Genomic DNA, 19,252 nt, shown 5'->3' with positions numbered 1-19,252 from the left:
TTAGTATATGTACTAATCATTAATGAATTTGGAGGATCCTGTTGAGATGGTGATGGTTGCTCAATAGCAGGTTGCTTGGCTTTCCTTTCTCTTTCAGCCTCAGCTTTTCTTTGTTCCTTTTCAGCCATTCTTTTTGCTATTTCAGCATCCTTTTGAACCTGTTTATTTTTATGATATTCTCGTAAAGTTGCTGCAGTATCAAAAGGTTTGGAGGTCTGTGGCTGTTGTTCAGGGAAATAAAGAGATGGTGATGGAGTAGAAACCCCACCAAAGTAGAAAGGTGTTGGCCAGTTTCTAAGGGGTACTGCCCCATACATAGAACCTACCTTGGAAAGAGGTGTTGAGGGTCCTACATCATACACAGGAACCTGTCCTGTTGAGAATGTGTAGTTGATCTTGAATAAATTTAGTTTCCTTTTCTTTATTCAGAATGAAATCAACTAGAGTGGAAGGATCTGTAGGCATGATGTATTTAAGCTCTTGAAGTCTTTTTTCAAAAACTTCAATCATATGAGAAACCTGAGACTGCTGGTTTGATACAGTTGTATCAATTTGTTCAATTTTGTCTTTGGTTTCGGAGATGTTCTTATGGATAGAAATAAGAGCAGTATTTTAAACAAGAGAATTCTCAGTCTGCCAATTAAGAACATCTTCTGAAGGATTTGGGCGTACAGTTTCTCCACTTGGTAAAACTGTTGAGGAAATATTTTGGATTTTTGGGGTATGTCTCGAACCATTTTTCCATTTGGAAAAATTCTTTTCTCTTTGTTTCTTGGAATTCTCGAACATTTCCAAGAAATGTAAGATGCAAGATATGAACATTTTCCATAAAGTCTTGTCTGGTTAAAAATGTCATTTTGTCTGCATCTCCAATGGATGTCCACCAATCTTTGAGTATGCCTGCAAGATGAGCTGTAAAAACAGATAAAATTTCAAAGTGAGATTCTTCTGTTAAATTCTCACTAGGGTTGGCTTTGATACTAAATACCAGAGTGCTCGCTCAATTCTCTCATAATTTAGTAATAATTTGCTCTTTGAAGATATTCCCGAACACAACATCCACTCTGGATGGGCTTTCAAAGTTCAAGAGACTTTTATCAAACGAGTAAATTAAAACAAAGTTATGAAAGAAACTAAGTAACACGCAGTTATAAGGATCTCTCGGCCTTCCCTAGTGAAATTTAAAACCTTAGCCTGCCATATGAGTATGAAACACACAGGATTTTATTTCTTCTTCTCCTCCCCCTTTTACTCAAGATTCATCGTTCATTTATACAGACTTAACTTGACCTTTCAAGCAAATAAAGGTCACGACTCTTTGGAAAAGTAAAGACAACTTGACCTTTCAAACAGATAAAGGTCACGACTTTTTGGAAAAGTAAAGACAACTTGACCTTTCAAACAGATAAAGGTCACGACTCTTTGGGAAAAGTAAAGACAACTTTTTAAGGGGACCCTTCCATATCAATGTCATTCCAGGCCCACTGGTAGTCATCATCTGGTGTATCCGAGGGTGTAGTATCTGGATCAGTAATGTTAAGCATTTCATTGTGATATTGATGTGCTGGTCTATTCTTTCTTTTATTTTCTATACTTTTCCATTCTGATCGGTTTTTGAAACTGTAGTGGGATACTGATGAAGTTGTTGTAGATCTTTGTGATGTTCCTATGTCATCATTTGGGTTTTGGGAGTCTTGCATCACAGTGTCATTCATTTTGTCCTGGTATTCTTTTTTTGCTCGTTTGATTCTGGTCCAGTGAGGATGACTAGAATGATAGTTCCATGAGCCATAATGACCAGGCCAAATTTCAGGAGGAATACACCTGTTTTCTTGGAAAATATATCTCTGTGCCTCCTCATACTCATCATCTAGGTCTAAAATAGTATGATTCATTTCCTTATAAATTATTGCACTTGAACAGGACTGAATTTGGTTGTTTATCAAATGGCAAGGTCTATGGAAATGAAAAATAACATATTTAGACTGGGTTGAGAATAATCCAGACCAAAATGTTAATGGTCGAAACCATTGCAGAAAAACTTGAAGGTTTGGATTAAGTGGTTGGTTAAAGAATGGTGACTGAAATTCCATAAGAATATGGTACTGGTGACAAAGGCACCAAAAATACCATAACAGTGGTTTTGGAAAATCATCATGTCTGGCAATAAAAATTTGACAGAAAGGGTATTCAGGATTTGTTCCAAAGGGATTGAGTATTGATCCACCATATGAACTAAAGATTTCAAGTTCATATTGATTTCTGATTCTTTCAATATTTTCTTTTTCCCATGGATAAGGAATTTCATGAATATCTGGAGGTTCACTGGAAATGGGTGAAAACATTAGACATGGGGAAACAGCTTGTTGAGGCAAAGGTTCTTTCCGAGAAAAGAAATCAGCAACAATATTCTTTTTTCCTTTAATATGTTTGACATCAAAGGAATATTGAGAAAACCATGCTGACCATCTAAGCAATTGAGGATTGGGAATGATTTTTTGTTTGAAGTGCAGCATTTTTGGAAATGATCCCATATCCATTTCAACCAAGAAATGAGAAGATATAAGGAAGAAAGAGAACTTCTTTATACCATTTTTTACTGCAAGTATCTCCTTGAAAGTATGAATCCTGATGATACGAAGCTTGCAGAACAGGAATGCCAAGAACTTCTAAAGTTTGGACATCCTTCTAAAGGAGTCCATCGGGATATTGAAGGCTTGGAAGGTGATAATTAGAGGTGGCAAATCAACCCACTTAACTAAATTTACCCATATTCGCCCATGAATAGATGGGTATGAGTATCTTAAATTTTTGTATATGGGTATAAATGGATTACCCAATAATACTCATTTATTAAATGAGTATTATTGGATAACCCATCAAACCCAATTAACCCATTTAGAATTCTCTTCCCCCCAAGTCTCTTCTTTTCCCTTACCATTTTTTTTTCAAATTTTTCATTTTATCATGATGTCAACTACTTTTATTTCATTATTGTTATTATTATTATTATTATTTGTTGGTTTTATCTTATTATTTTATTTTCTCTTAGTTTGTTAACTTGCTCATTTTTTAGCATTACCAATTTATGATAAATTTTAGTCTATTTTCTTATCTTTATAAAATGAAATTTTAAATTTATATATGAAAAAATGTTAGGGGTTCAAAATTTTTCGACTAAATTTTTATATTAATTTAGAGTTGGATTAGATTAGTTTATTTGAGTCATGGCCCGGCCCACCTTGTCCAAGGAGTGGCCGACCTTCCTTGTCTAGTTTCTTAGGGTTTTATTAGCCCCTTAGCCTATATAAAGGCTCACTTTGTATGATTAACGGGTGCACAATTTTGATAATAAAATTCTGATTTGTTTCACTTCGACTTATTGAGAGCATTCGAACCTTAACTTGCTTGGCAAGAGTTCTTGAGCAATCTTGCGTATTGTCCTTGATTGTTCTACCGACCTATCCACTAGAGTATTCACCTCAATTGGAGTCGCCGTTCTACCACCTTCAATCAATTCGTGTCGTCCGTTTTGGTTTTAGGTTCCACAATCCAAGCGCTGGACAACCTCACTAGATCCTTTATCAGTTGGCTTCAGAGCTTAGGTGAAGGTATCTTTCGTCATATCCTTGTTTTTCGTAGTTACGTCGAAGGGTTTTTGTGTTTTGTCCGCTGCCTTGTTAAAAAAAAAAGAAGAAAAAAATGACACTGTTCACCGTACTGTTCACCGACACTGTTCACGTTACTGTTTATCCGAACACAAAATCTGTTGGTGTGTTATCCCTTTTGTGTTTGTGTCTAGTCTGTCAATAATTTCTGTCCAAAATTTACCGCAAGGTTGTGTTCCAAAATCTGTCTTGGTCGTTAGTCATCACTTGAGCAACAAGAAAACAAGTGGGGCGGCGGCTAGGGTTTCTACTTGCGGCTAGGGTTTCATTTGCACTAGGGTTTCTTCGTTTCAAATCTGTCCGAGTATTGCTTGCTTCATCCAAGTTGTTTACTTAATTTCCAAATTCATTTAGAAAACTAAGTAAAGCACTTGGATAACTCCTTTGTTTTCACTTGGCTACTCTCCTACATTCTCTCCTACATTTTAGGAACACTACCCACTCCTACATTTTAGGATGCTAGGGTTTCTATCTTTTATGTTCCCATTGGTGCACTTCCATTTCTGTCCGCCACTATTGGCCTTCCAAATTCGTCCATTCCCACTTCATTTTGCACCCACATTTGTGTCTTACCTTCTTGGTTACTCTTATGGCAAAAGTGGTGACAATTATTGGACTTGAGCGGCCTTTCTCAACTACAGAACCCAACAGGTAAAAGTATTTGGTAAGTCAATTAGAGTAACATCCATATACACGAGTGCGAGTGGATACACGTAAGGGAGCGTGAAAGCCAACATCTTCGGTTTCGTCGCTAACTTTTTGTAGGTTCCCTCATACGTCATGGCGAATACAAGACGCATAAAAGATAGCCCGCAACATTGTCTTCCTAATCCTAAGGAAGTCAAAGAAGTGGCATTACGCGGTGTAGATGAGCAATTGGACCTCGTCAAATCTCAGTTGCTTGGTTGGTTTTATACTCGTTGCGGCGTCAAAGATAAAATTTGTAGCTTGCCCATTGATGGGAGTTGTGAAGTCATCCTTGCAAGTGCTATCATGGTTGAGAAATTAAATCTTCCAACCATTGATCATCTTGAACTGTACAAGTTGATGAGTACTCGTGGTGTTGTTTGGGTTACTAAGCACACACTTGTACCTATTCAAATCGGCAAATATGTGGACGAGCTGTTGTGTGATGTAGTCCCAATTCAAGTGACACCTGTGTTGTTGGGCAAAGCATGGATGTCGAGGCGAGAAGTTAAATATGACGGACATACTAATAAGTATGCCTTCTTATTTAATAGTCGTCGTTTTGTACTTGTATCACTTACTTATGACCAGCTTTGTATTGATCTAGCATACATGAAAATGAGCTTGAGCGTTATAGAATGGAGAAAAGACTAGAAGAGGGAATTGTGCCTGAAGAGGTAAAACCCGAGGGAGTTGAAAGCAACGAGATGAAAGGGTCAGCTGTTGAACTAGAAAAAGAGATGGAAAAATCTGATGAGATGGTGGTAAAAAGGAAGAAAAGAGAGAAAGTGGGCTGATCTTGAACAACCCGGTGAAGGCCTATTATTTTCCTAACGAACTTACCTTTGCTTTGTTTAGTGTTTCATCTTTTATACAGATCAGGCAAAGGGAAGTTGAGCTATTCTTAGTGCGTTCCATTCCAAAATCAGTTATAGGCTTTGCAAGCCTCCAAGAGTTAAACCCCGTTGGTATCCATTCATGGAACAATGTCAACTCAAATCAGTCCACACCAAAAGGGAGTTGATTCGAGCTCATCTTGAATGGAACACTCCATATTTTGGGGATGGTTGTGTACCAAGGGTTCGTTTAAAGAACAAGTACATCAATGACCATTGTGATTTTCGTCTTGCTCTTAGTACACATGAAGCTCCAACATCACCAAATCCGCCATGGGACCTTGCAAGTGTGTTCTGGCTGGAGTTCGATTTCATGGGATACACTTCACACCACTTTGAGGACCCTTACCTCGTGACCGCAAACGATCAAGTTGAGCACACATTGAAGATAGTTTGTGAGATTCAAGGTTCGACAAGGGATATTTTCCAACTTAGCACGTGGGTTTTGCATTGGATGACATCTGTAGCAATCGTAACAAGATTGAGTCAAAGGAATGTAACTCGTCCTGTCACCAATTTGTGGGCAAATTGCTTTCAAGAGGAGGGGAATTATACAAACAAGAGGAGCCATTGGAGTAAAGCCATGAGTTTTTCTTGGCTGGTTGTGAGCATTTTCAAACTAACCAAGAGACATGAGCACCGAATCATAGTATGAGGGCCAATATGTGGTGGCATTAGATTTGGGCTTCATACTACCAACGCTTGTAGTATCATCCATTTCTATCCGGATTTGAGGACAAATCCTTCTCAAGTGGAGGGGACTGATGTGTGCACGGACCTTAGCCCAAGTAATGATCCAGTTCGAGTTCCATTGGGCCCAGTCACACGTGCACGGGCCAAGCGCTTCAAGGAGTCCCATCAAGCTCTTGTGTGAAATGTTCAAGACCAACAAGGAGTCCATCGGGATATTGAAGGCTTGGAAGGTGATAATCAAGTTGTCTACATGATGATCCAAGCCCACGAAGAGAGCCCATGAAGGTTTGGTCGACTAAGCCCTAGGCCTTAGTGTTAGGTTCAATTGCTTAGAGTTGGATTAGATTAGTTTATTTGAGTCATGGCCCGGCCCACCTTGTCCAAGGAGTGGCCGACCTTCCTTGTCTAGTTTCTTAGGGTTTTATTAGCCCCTTAGCCTATATAAAGGCTCACTTTGTATGATTAACGGGTGCACAATTTTGATAATAAAATTCTGATTTGTTTCTCTTCGACTTATTGAGAGCATTCGAACCTTAACTTGTTTGGCAAGGGTTCTTGAGCAATCTTGCGTATTGTCCTTGATTGTTCTACCGACCTATCCACTAGAGTATTCACCTCAATTGGAGTCGCCGTTCTACCACCTTCAATCAATTCGTGTCGTCCGTTTTGGTTTTAGGTTCCACAATCCGAGCGCTGGACAACCTCACTAGATCCTTGGGCAAGCGTGTTACGTGTCTCGAAACGAGTTGATCGAGGACCGTATCAGTTGGCTTCAGGGCTTAGGTGAAGGTATCTTTCGTCATATCCTTGTTTTTCGTAGTTACGTCGAAGGGTTTTTGTGTTTTGTCCGCTGCCTTGTTAAAAAAAAAAAAAGAAGAAGAAAATGACACTGTTCACCGACACTGTTCACGTTACTGTTTATCCGAACACAAAATCTGTTCTTGTGTTATCCCTTTTGTGTTTGTATCTAGTTTGTCGATAATTTCTGTCCAAAATTTGCCGAAAGGTTGTGTTCCCAAATCTGTCTTGGTCGTTAGTCATCACTTGAGCAACAAGAAAACAAGTGGGGCGGCGGCTAGGGTTTCTACTTGCGGCAAGGGTTTCATTTGCACTAGGGTTTCTTTGTTTCAAATCTGTCCGAGTATTGCTTGCTTCATCCAAGTTGTTTACTTAATTTCCAAATTCATTTAGGAAACTAAGTAAAGCACTTGGATAACTCCTTTGTTTTCACTTGGCTACTCTCCTACATTCTCTCCTAAATTTTAGGAACACTACCCACTCCTACATTTTAGGAAGCTAGGGTTTCTATCTTTTATGTTCCCATTGGTGCACTTCCATTTCTGTCCGCCACTATTGGCCTTCCAAATTCGTCCATTCCCACTTCATTTTGCACCCACATTTGTGTCTTACCTTCTTGGTTACTCTTATGGCAAAAGTGGTGACAATTATTGGACTTGAGCGGCCTTTCTCAACTACAGAACCCAACAGGTAAAAGTATTTGGTAAGTCAATTAGAGTAACATCCATATACACGAGTGCGAGTGGATACACGTAAGGGAGCGTGAAAGCCAACATCTTCGGTTTCGTCGCTAACTTTTTGTAGGTTCCCTCATACGTCATGGCGAATACAAGACGCATAAAAGATAGCCCGCAACATTGTCTTCCTAATCCTAAGGAAGTCAAAGAAGTGGCATTACGCGGTGTAGATGAGCAATTGGACCTCGTCAAATCTCAGTTGCTTGGTTGGTTTTATACTCGTTGCGGCGTCAAAGATAAAATTTGTAGCTTGCCCATTGATGGGAGTTGTGAAGTCATCCTTGCAAGTGCTATCATGGTTGAGAAATTAAATCTTCCAACCATTGATCATCTTGAACTGTACAAGTTGATGAGTACTCGTGGTGTTGTTTGGGTTACTAAGCACACACTTGTACCTATTCAAATCGGCAAATATGTGGACGAGCTGTTGTGTGATGTAGTCCCAATTCAAGTGACACCTGTGTTGTTGGGCAAAGCATGGATGTCGAGGCGAGAAGTTAAATATGACGGACATACTAATAAGTATGCCTTCTTATTTAATAGTCGTCGTTTTGTACTTGTATCACTTACTTATGACCAGCTTTGTATTGATCTAGCATACATGAAAATGAGCTTGAGCGTTATAGAATGGAGAAAAGACTAGAAGAGGGAATTGTGCCTGAAGAGGTAAAACCCGAGAGAGTTGAAAGCAACGAGATGAAAGGGTCAGCTGTTGAACTAGAAAAAGAGATGGAAAAATCTGATGAGATGGGTGGTAAAAAGGAAGAAAAGAGAGAAAGTGGGCTGATCTTGAACAACCCGGTGAAGGCCTATTATTTTCCTAACGAACTTACCTTTGCTTTGTTTTGTGTTTCTTCTTTTATACAGATCAGGCAAAGGGAAGTTGGGCTATTCTTAGTGCGTTCCATTCCAAAATCAATTATAGGCTTTGCAAGCCTCCAAGAGTTAAACCCCGTTGGTATCCATTCATGGAACAATGTCAACTCAAATCAGTCCACACCAAAAGGGAGTTGATTCGAGCTCATCTTGAATGGAACACTCCATATTTTGGGGATGGTTGTGTACCAAGGGTTCGTTTAAAGAACAAGTACCTCAATGACCATTGTGATTTTCGTCTTGCTCTTAGTACACATGAAGCTCCAACATCACCAAATCCGCCATGGGACCTTGCAAGTGTGTTCTGGCCGGAGTTCGATTTCATGGGATACACTTCACACCACTTTGAGGACCCTTACCTCGTGACCGCAAACGATCAAGTTGAGCACACATTGAAGATAGTTTGTGAGATTCAAGGTTCGACAAGGGATATTTTCCAACTTAGCACGTGGGTTTTGCATTGGATGACATCTGTAGCAATCGTAACAAGATTGAGTCAAAGGAATGTAACTCGTCCTGTCACCAATTTGTGGGCAAATTGCTTTCAAGAGGAGGGGAATTATACAAACAAGAGGAGCCATTGGAGTAAAGCCATGAGTTTTTCTTGGCTGGTTGTGAGCATTTTCAAACTAACCAAGAGACATGAGCACCGAATCATAGTATGAGGGCCAATATGTGGTGGCATTAGATTTGGGCTTCATACTACCAACGCTTGTAGTATCATCCATTTCTATCCGGATTTGAGGACAAATCCTTCTCAAGTGGAGGGGACTGATGTGTGCACGGACCTTAGCCCAAGTAATGATCCAGTTCGAGTTCCATTGGGCCCAGTCACACGTGCACGGGCCAAGCGCTTCAAGGAGTCCCATCAAGCTCTTGTGTGAAATGTTCAAGACCAACAAGGAGTCCATCGGGATATTGAAGGCTTGGAAGGTGATAATCAAGTTGTCTACATGATGATCCAAGCCCACGAAGAGAGCCCATGAAGGTTTGGTCGACTAAGCCCTAGGCCTTAGTGCTAGGTTCAATTGCTTAGAGTTGGATTAGATTAGTTTATTTGAGTCATGGCCCGGCCCACCATGTCCAACGAGTGCCCGACCTTCCTTGTCTAGTTTCTTAGGGTTTTATTAGCCCCTTAGCCTATATAAAGGCTCACTTTGTATGATTAACGGGTGCACAATTTTGATAATAAAATTCTGATTTGTTTCTCTTCGACTTATTGAGAGCATTCGAACCTTAACTTGTTTGGCAAGGGTTCTTGAGCAATCTTGCGTATTGTCCTTGATTGTTCTACCGACCTATCCACTAGAGTATTCACCTCAATTGGAGTCGCCGTTCTACCACCTTCAATCAATTCGTGTCGTCCGTTTTGGTTTTAGGTTCCACAATCCGAGCGCTGGACAACCTCACTAGATCCTTGGGCAAGCGTGTTACGTGTCTCGAAACGAGTTGATCGAGGACCGTATCAGTTGGCTTCAGGGCTTAGGTGAAGGTATCTTTCGTCATATCCTTGTTTTTCGTAGTTACGTCGAAGGGTTTTTGTGTTTTGTCCGCTGCCTTGTTAAAAAAAAAAAAGAAGAAGAAAATGACACTGTTCACCAACACTGTTCACGTTACTGTTTATCCGAACACAAAATCTGTTCTTGTGTTATCCCTTTTGTGTTTGTATCTAGTTTGTCGATAATTTCTGTCCAAAATTTGCCGAAAGGTTGTGTTCCCAAATCTCTCTTGGTCGTTAGTCATCACTTGAGCAACAAGAAAACAAGTGGGGCGGCGGCTAGGGTTTCTACTTGCGGCAAGGGTTTCATTTGCACTAGGGTTTCTTTGTTTCAAATCTGTCCGAGTATTGCTTGCTTCATCCAAGTTGTTTACTTAATTTCCAAATTCATTTAGGAAACTAAGTAAAGCACTTGGATAACTCCTTTGTTTTCACTTGGCTACTCTCCTACATTCTCTCCTAAATTTTAGGAACACTACCCACTCCTACATTTTAGGAAGCTAGGGTTTCTATCTTTTATGTTCCCATTGGTGCACTTCCATTTCTGTCCGCCACTATTGGCCTTCCAAATTCGTCCATTCCCACTTCATTTTGCACCCACATTTGTGTCTTACCTTCTTGGTTACTCTTATGGCAAAAGTGGTGACAATTATTGGACTTGAGCGGCCTTTCTCAACTACAGAACCCAACAGGTAAAAGTATTTGGTAAGTCAATTAGAGTGACATCCATATACACGAGTGCGAGTGGATACACGTAAGGGAGCGTGAAAGCCAACATCTTCGGTTTCGTCGCTAACTTTTTGTAGGTTCCCTCATACGTCATGGCGAATACAAGACGCATAAAAGATAGCCCGCAACATTGTCTTCCTAATCCTAAGGAAGTCAAAGAAGTGGCATTACGCGGTGTAGATGAGCAATTGGACCTCGTCAAATCTCAGTTGCTTGGTTGGTTTTATACTCGTTGCGGCGTCAAAGATAAAATTTGTAGCTTGCCCATTGATGGGAGTTGTGAAGTCATCCTTGCAAGTGCTATCATGGTTGAGAAATTAAATCTTCCAACCATTGATCATCTTGAACTGTACAAGTTGATGAGTACTCGTGGTGTTGTTTGGGTTACTAAGCACACACTTGTACCTATTCAAATCGGCAAATATGTGGACGAGCTGTTGTGTGATGTAGTCCCAATTCAAGTGACACCTGTGTTGTTGGGCAAAGCATGGATGTCGAGGCGAGAAGTTAAATATGACGGACATACTAATAAGTATGCCTTCTTATTTAATAGTCGTCGTTTTGTACTTGTATCACTTACTTATGACCAGCTTTGTATTGATCTAGCATACATGAAAATGAGCTTGAGCGTTATAGAATGGAGAAAAGGCTCTGAAGAGGTAAAACCCGAGAGAGTTGAAAGCAACGAGATGAAAGGGTCAGCTGTTGAACTAGAAAAAGAGATGGAAAAATCTGATGAGATGGGTGGTAAAAAGGAAGAAAAGAGAGAAAGTGGGCTGATCTTGAACAACCCGGTGAAGGCCTATTATTTTCCTAACGAACTTACCTTTGCTTTGTTTTGTGTTTCTTCTTTTATACAGATCAGGCAAAGGGAAGTTGGGCTGTTCTTAGTGCGTTCCATTCCAAAATCAATTATAGGCTTTGCAAGCCTCCAAGAGTTAAACCCCGTTGGTATCCATTCATGGAACAATGTCAACTCAAATCAGTCCACACCAAAAGGGAGTTGATTCGAGCTCATCTTGAATGGAACACTCCATATTTTGGGGATGGTTGTGTACCAAGGGTTCGTTTAAAGAACAAGTACCTCAATGACCATTGTGATTTTCGTCTTGCTCTTAGTACACATGAAGCTCCAACATCACCAAATCCGCCATGGGACCTTGCAAGTGTGTTCTGGCCGGAGTTCGATTTCATGGGATACACTTCACACCACTTTGAGGACCCTTACCTCGTGACCGCAAACGATCAAGTTGAGCACACATTGAAGATAGTTTGTGAGATTCAAGGTTCGACAAGGGATATTTTCCAACTTAGCACGTGGGTTTTGCATTGGATGACATCTGTAGCAATCGTAACAAGATTGAGTCAAAGGAATGTAACTCGTCCTGTCACCAATTTGTGGGCAAATTGCTTTCAAGAGGAGGGGAATTATACAAACAAGAGGAGCCATTGGAGTAAAGCCATGAGTTTTTCTTGGCTGGTTGTGAGCATTTTCAAACTAACCAAGAGACATGAGCACCGAATCATAGTATGAGGGCCAATATGTGGTGGCATTAGATTTGGGCTTCATACTACCAACGCTTGTAGTATCATCCATTTCTATCCGGATTTGAGGACAAATCCTTCTCAAGTGGAGGGGACTGATGTGTGCACGGACCTTAGCCCAAGTAATGATCCAGTTCGAGTTCCATTGGGCCCAGTCACACGTGCACGGGCCAAGCGCTTCAAGGAGTCCCATCAAGCTCTTGTGTGAAATGTTCAAGACCAACAAGGAGTCCATCGGGATATTGAAGGCTTGGAAGGTGATAATCAAGTTGTCTACATGATGATCCAAGCCCACGAAGAGAGCCCATGAAGGTTTGGTCGACTAAGCCCTAGGCCTTAGTGCTAGGTTCAATTGCTTAGAGTTGGATTAGATTAGTTTATTTGAGTCATGGCCCGGCCCACCATGTCCAACGAGTGCCCGACCTTCCTTGTCTAGTTTCTTAGGGTTTTATTAGCCCCTTAGCCTATATAAAGGCTCACTTTGTATGATTAACGGGTGCACAATTTTGATAATAAAATTCTGATTTGTTTCTCTTCGACTTATTGAGAGCATTCGAACCTTAACTTGTTTGGCAAGGGTTCTTGAGCAATCTTACGTATTGTCCTTGATTGTTCTACCGACCTATCCACTAGAGTATTCACCTCAATTGGAGTCGCCGTTCTACCACCTTCAATCAATTCGTGTCGTCCGTTTTGGTTTTAGGTTCCACAATCCGAGCGCTGGACAACCTCACTAGATCCTTGGGCAAGCGTGTTACGTGTCTCGAAATGAGTTGATCGAGGACCGTATCAGTTGGCTTCAGGGCTTAGGTGAAGGTATCTTTCGTCATATCCTTGTTTTTCGTAGTTACGTCGAAGGGTTTTTGTGTTTTGTCCGCTGCCTTGTTAAAAAAAAAAAAAGAAGAAGAAAATGACACTGTTCACCGACACTGTTCACGTTACTGTTTATCCGAACACAAAATCTGTTCTTGTGTTATCCCTTTTGTGTTTGTATCTAGTTTGTCGATAATTTCTGTCCAAAATTTGCCGAAAGGTTGTGTTCCCAAATCTGTCTTGGTCGTTAGTCATCACTTGAGCAACAAGAAAACAAGTGGGGCGGCGGCTAGGGTTTCTACTTGCGGCAAGGGTTTCATTTGCACTAGGGTTTCTTTGTTTCAAATCTGTCCGAGTATTGCTTGCTTCATCCAAGTTGTTTACTTAATTTCCAAATTCATTTAGGAAACTAAGTAAAGCACTTGGATAACTCCTTTGTTTTCACTTGGCTACTCTCCTACATTCTCTCCTAAATTTTAGGAACACTACCCACTCCTACATTTTAGGAAGCTAGGGTTTCTATCTTTTATGTTCCCATTGGTGCACTTCCATTTCTGTCCGCCACTATTGGCCTTCCAAATTCGTCCATTCCCACTTCATTTTGCACCCACATTTGTGTCTTACCTTCTTGGTTACTCTTATGGCAAAAGTGGTGACAATTATTGGACTTGAGCGGCCTTTCTCAACTACAGAACCCAACAGGTAAAAGTATTTGGTAAGTCAATTAGAGTGACATCCATATACACGAGTGCGAGTGGATACACGTAAGGGAGCGTGAAAGCCAACATCTTCGGTTTCGTCGCTAACTTTTTGTAGGTTCCCTCATACGTCATGGCGAATACAAGACGCATAAAAGCTAGCCCACAACATTGTCTTCCTAATCCTAAGGAAGTCAAAGAAGTGGCATTACGCGGTGTAGATGAGCAATTGGACCTCGTCAAATCTCAGTTGCTTGGTTGGTTTTATACTCGTGGCAGTGTCAAAGATAAAATTTGTAGCTTGCCCATCATTGATGGGAGTTGTGAAGTCATCCTTGCAAGTGCTATCATGGTTGAGAAATTAAATCTTCCAACCATTGATCATCTTGAACTGTACAAGTTGATGAGTACTCGTGGTGTTGTTTGGGTTACTAAGCACACACTTGTACCTATTCAAATCGGCAAATATGTGGACGAGCTATTGTGTGATGTAGTCCCAATTCAAGTGACACCTGTGTTGTTGGGCAAAGCATGGATGTCGAGGCGAGAAGTTAAATATGACGGACATACTAATAAGTATGCCTTCTTATTTAATAGTCGTCGTTTTGTACTTGTATCACTTACTTATGACCAGCTTTGTATTGATCTAGCATACATAAAAATGAGCTTGAGCGTTATAGAATGGAGAAAAGGCTAGATGAGGGAATTGTGCCTGATGAGGTAAAACTCGAGAGAGTTGAAAGCAACGAGATGAAAGGGTCAGCTGTTGAACTAGAAAAAGAGATGGAAAAATCTGATGAGATGGGTGTTAAAAAGGAAGAAAAGAGAGAAAGTGGGCTGATCTTGAACAACCCGGTGAAGGCCTATTATTTTCCTAACGAACTTACCTTTGCTTTGTTTTGTGTTTCTTCTTTTATACAGATCAGGCAAAGGGAAGTTGGGCTGTTCTTAGTGCGTTCCATTCCAAAATCAATTATAGGCTTTGCAAGCCTCCAAGAGTTAAACCCCGTTGGTATCCATTCATGGAACAATGTCAACTCAAATCAGTCCACACCAAAAGGGAGTTGATTCGAGCTCATCTTGAATGGAACACTCCATATTTTGGGGATGGTTGTGTACCAAGGGTTCGTTTAAAGAACAAGTACATCAATGACCATTGTGATTTTCGTCTTGCTCTTAGTACACATGAAGCTCCAACATCACCAAATCCGCCATGGGACCTTGCAAGTGTGTTCTGGCTGGAGTTCGATTTCATGGGATACACTTCACACCACTTTGAGGACCCTTACCTCGTGACCGCAAACGATCAAGTTGAGCACACATTGAAGATAGTTTGTGAGATTCAAGGTTCGACAAGGGATATTTTCCAACTTAGCACGTGGGTTTTGCATTGGATGACATCTGTAGCAATCGTAACAAGATTGAGTCAAAGGAATGTAACTCGTCCTGTCACCAGCAAATTGCTTTCAAGAGGAGGGGAATTATACAAACAAGAGGAGCCATTGGAGTAAAGCCATGAGTTTTTCTTGGCTGGTTGTGAGCATTTTCAAACTAACCAAGAGACATGAGCACCGAATCATAGTATGATGGCCAATATGTGGTGGCATTAGATTTGGGCTTCATACTACCAACGCTTGTAGTATCATCCATTTCTATCCGGATTCGAGGACAAATCCTTCTCAAGTGGAGGGGACTGATGTGTGCACGGACCTTAGCCCAAGTAATGATCCAGTTCGAGTTCCATTGGGCCCAGTCACACGTGCACGGGCCAAGCGCTTCAAGGAGTCCCTTCAAGCTCTTGTGTGAAATGTTCAAGACCAACAAGGAGTCCATCGGGATATTGAAGGCTTGGAAGGTGATAATCAAGTTTTCTACATGATGATCCAAGCCCACGAGGAGAGCCCATGAACGTTTGGTCGACTAAGCCCTAGGCCTTAGTGTTAGGTTCAATTGCTTAGAGTTGGATTAGATTAGTTTATTTGAGTCATGGCCCGGCCCACCTTGTCCAAGGAGTGGCCGACCTTCCTTGTCTAGTTTCTTAGGGTTTTATTAGCCCCTTAGCCTATATAAAGGCTCACTTTGTATGATTAACGGGTGCACAATTTTGATAATAAAATTCTGATTTGTTTCTCTTCGACTTATTGAGAGCATTCGAACCTTAACTTGTTTGGCAAGGGTTCTTGAGCAATCTTGCGTATTGTCCTTGATTGTTCTACCGACCTATCCACTAGAGTATTCACCTCAATTGGAGTCGCCGTTCTACCACCTTCAATCAATTCGTGTCGTCCGTTTTGGTTTTAGGTTCCACAATCCGAGCGCTGGACAACCTCACTAGATCCTTGGGCAAGCGTGTTACGTGTCTCGAAACGAGTTGATCGAGGACCGTATCAGTTGGCTTCAGGGCTTAGGTGAAGGTATCTTTCGTCATATCCTTGTTTTTCGTAGTTACGTCGAAGGGTTTTTGTGTTTTGTCCGCTGCCTTGTTAAAAAAAAAAAAGAAGAAGAAAATGACACTGTTCACCAACACTGTTCACGTTACTGTTTTTCCGAACACAAAATCTGTTCTTGTGTTATCCCTTTTGTGTTTGTATCTAGTTTGTCGATAATTTCTGTCCAAAATTTGCCGAAAGGTTGTGTTCCCAAATCTCTCTTGGTCGTTAGTCATCACTTGAGCAACAAGAAAACAAGTGGGGCGGCGGCTAGGGTTTCTACTTGCGGCAAGGGTTTCATTTGCACTAGGGTTTCTTTGTTTCAAATCTGTCCGAGTATTGCTTGCTTCATCCAAGTTGTTTACTTAATTTCCAAATTCATTTAGGAAACTAAGTAAAGCACTTGGATAACTCCTTTGTTTTCACTTGGCTACTCTCCTACATTCTCTCCTAAATTTTAGGAACACTACCCACTCCTACATTTTAGGAAGCTAGGGTTTCTATCTTTTATGTTCCCATTGGTGCACTTCCATTTCTGTCCGCCACTATTGGCCTTCCAAATTCGTCCATTCCCACTTCATTTTGCACCCACATTTGTGTCTTACCTTCTTGGTTACTCTTATGGCAAAAGTGGTGACAATTATTGGACTTGAGCGGCCTTTCTCAACTACAGAACCCAACAGGTAAAAGTATTTGGTAAGTCAATTAGAGTAACATCCATATACACGAGTGCGAGTGGATACACGTAAGGGAGCGTGAAAGCCAACATCTTCGGTTTCGTCGCTAACTTTTTGTAGGTTCCCTCATACGTCATGGCGAATACAAGACGCATAAAAGATAGCCCGCAACATTGTCTTCCTAATCCTAAGGAAGTCAAAGAAGTGGCATTACGCGGTGTAGATGAGCAATTGGACCTCGTCAAATCTCAGTTGCTTGGTTGGTTTTATACTCGTTGCGGCGTCAAAGATAAAATTTGTAGCTTGCCCATTGATGGGAGTTGTGAAGTCATCCTTGCAAGTGCTATCATGGTTGAGAAATTAAATCTTCCAACCATTGATCATCTTGAACTGTACAAGTTGATGAGTACTCGTGGTGTTGTTTGGGTTACTAAGCACACACTTGTACCTATTCAAATCGGCAAATATGTGGACGAGCTGTTGTGTGATGTAGTCCCAATTCAAGTGACACCTGTGTTGTTGGGCAAAGCATGGATGTCGAGGCGAGAAGTTAAATATGACGGACATACTAATAAGTATGCCTTCTTATTTAATAGTCGTCGTTTTGTACTTGTATCACTTACTTATGACCAGCTTTGTATTGATCTAGCATACATGAAAATGAGCTTGAGCGTTATAGAATGGAGAAAAGACTAGAAGAGGGAATTGTGCCTGAAGAGGTAAAACCCGAGGGAGTTGAAAGCAACGAGATGAAAGGGTCAGCTGTTGAACTAGAAAAAGAGATGGAAAAATCTGATGAGATGGTGGTAAAAAGGAAGAAAAGAGAGAAAGTGGGCTGATCTTGAACAACCCGGTGAAGGCCTATTATTTTCCTAACGAACTTACCTTTGCTTTGTTTAGTGTTTCATCTTTTATACAGATCAGGCAAAGGGAAGTTGAGCTATTCTTAGTGCGTTCCATTCCAAAATCAGTTATAGGCTTTGCAAGCCTCCAAGAGTTAAACCCCGTTGGTATCCATTCATGGAACAATGTCAACTCAAATCAGTCCACACCAAAAGGGAGTTGATTCGAGCTCATCTTGAATGGAACACTCCATATTTTGGGGATGGTTGTGTACCAAGGGTTCATTTAAAGAACAAGTACCTCAATGACCATTGTGATTTTCGTTTTGCTCTTAGTACACATGAAGCTCCAACATCACCAAATCCGCCATGGGACCTTGCAAGTGTGTTCTGGCCGGAGTTCGATTTCATGGGATACACTTCACACCACTTTGAGGACCCTTACCTCGTGACCGCAAACGATCAAGTTGAGCACACATTGAAGATAGTTTGTGAGATTCAAGGTTCGACAAGGGATATTTTCCAACTTAGCACGTGGGTTTTGCATTGGATGACATCTGTAGCAATCGTAACAAGATTGAGTCAAAGGAATGTAACTCGTCCTGTCACCAATTTGTGGGCAAATTGCTTTCAAGAGGAGGGGAATTATACAAACAAGAGGAGCCATTGGAGTAAAGCCATGAGTTTTTCTTGGCTGGTTGTGAGCATTTTCAAACTAACCAAGAGACATGAGCACCGAATCATAGTATGAGGGCCAATATGTGGTGGCATTAGATTTGGGCTTCATACTACCAACGCTTGTAGTATCATCCATTTCTATCCGGATTTGAGGACAAATCCTTCTCAAGTGGAGGGGACTGATGTGTGCACGGACCTTAGCCCAAGTAATGATCCAGTTCGAGTTCCATTGGGCCCAGTCACACGTGCACGGGCCAAGCGCTTCAAGGAGTCCCATCAAGCTCTTGTGTGAAATGTTCAAGACCAACAAGGAGTCCATCGGGATATTGAAGGCTTGGAAGGTGATAATCAAGTTGTCTACATGATGATCCAAGCCCACGAAGAGAGCCCATGAAGGTTTGGTCGACTAAGCCCTAGGCCTTAGTGCTAGGTTCAATTGCTTAGAGTTGGATTAGATTAGTTTATTTGAGTCATGGCCCGGCCCACCATGTCCAACGAGTGCCCGACCTTCCTTGTCTAGTTTCTTAGGGTTTTATTAGCCCCTTAGCCTATATAAAGGCTCACTTTGTATGATTAACGGGTGCACAATTTTGATAATAAAATTCTGATTTGTTTCTCTTCGACTTATTGAGAGCATTCGAACCTTAACTTGCTTGGCAAGGGTTCTTGAGCAATCTTGCGTATTGTCCTTGATTGTTCTACCGACCTATCCACTAGAGTATTCACCTCAATTGGAGTCGCCGTTCTACCACCTTCAATCAATTCGTGTCGTCCGTTTTGGTTTTAGGTTCCACAATCCGAGCGCTGGACAACCTCACTAGATCCTTGGGCAAGCGTGTTACGTGTCTCGAAACGAGTTGATCGAGGACCGTATCAGTTGGCTTCAGGGCTTAGGTGAAGGTATCTTTCGTCATATCCTTGTTTTTCGTAGTTACGTCGAAGGGTTTTTGTGTTTTGTCCGCTGCCTTGTTAAAAAAAAAAAAGAAGA

This window comes from Coffea arabica, chromosome 2c (assembly GCF_036785885.1).
Source record: "Coffea arabica cultivar ET-39 chromosome 2c, Coffea Arabica ET-39 HiFi, whole genome shotgun sequence".
Taxonomy (NCBI): domain Eukaryota; kingdom Viridiplantae; phylum Streptophyta; class Magnoliopsida; order Gentianales; family Rubiaceae; genus Coffea; species Coffea arabica.
Note: the sequence above shows the minus strand (reverse complement) of the source record.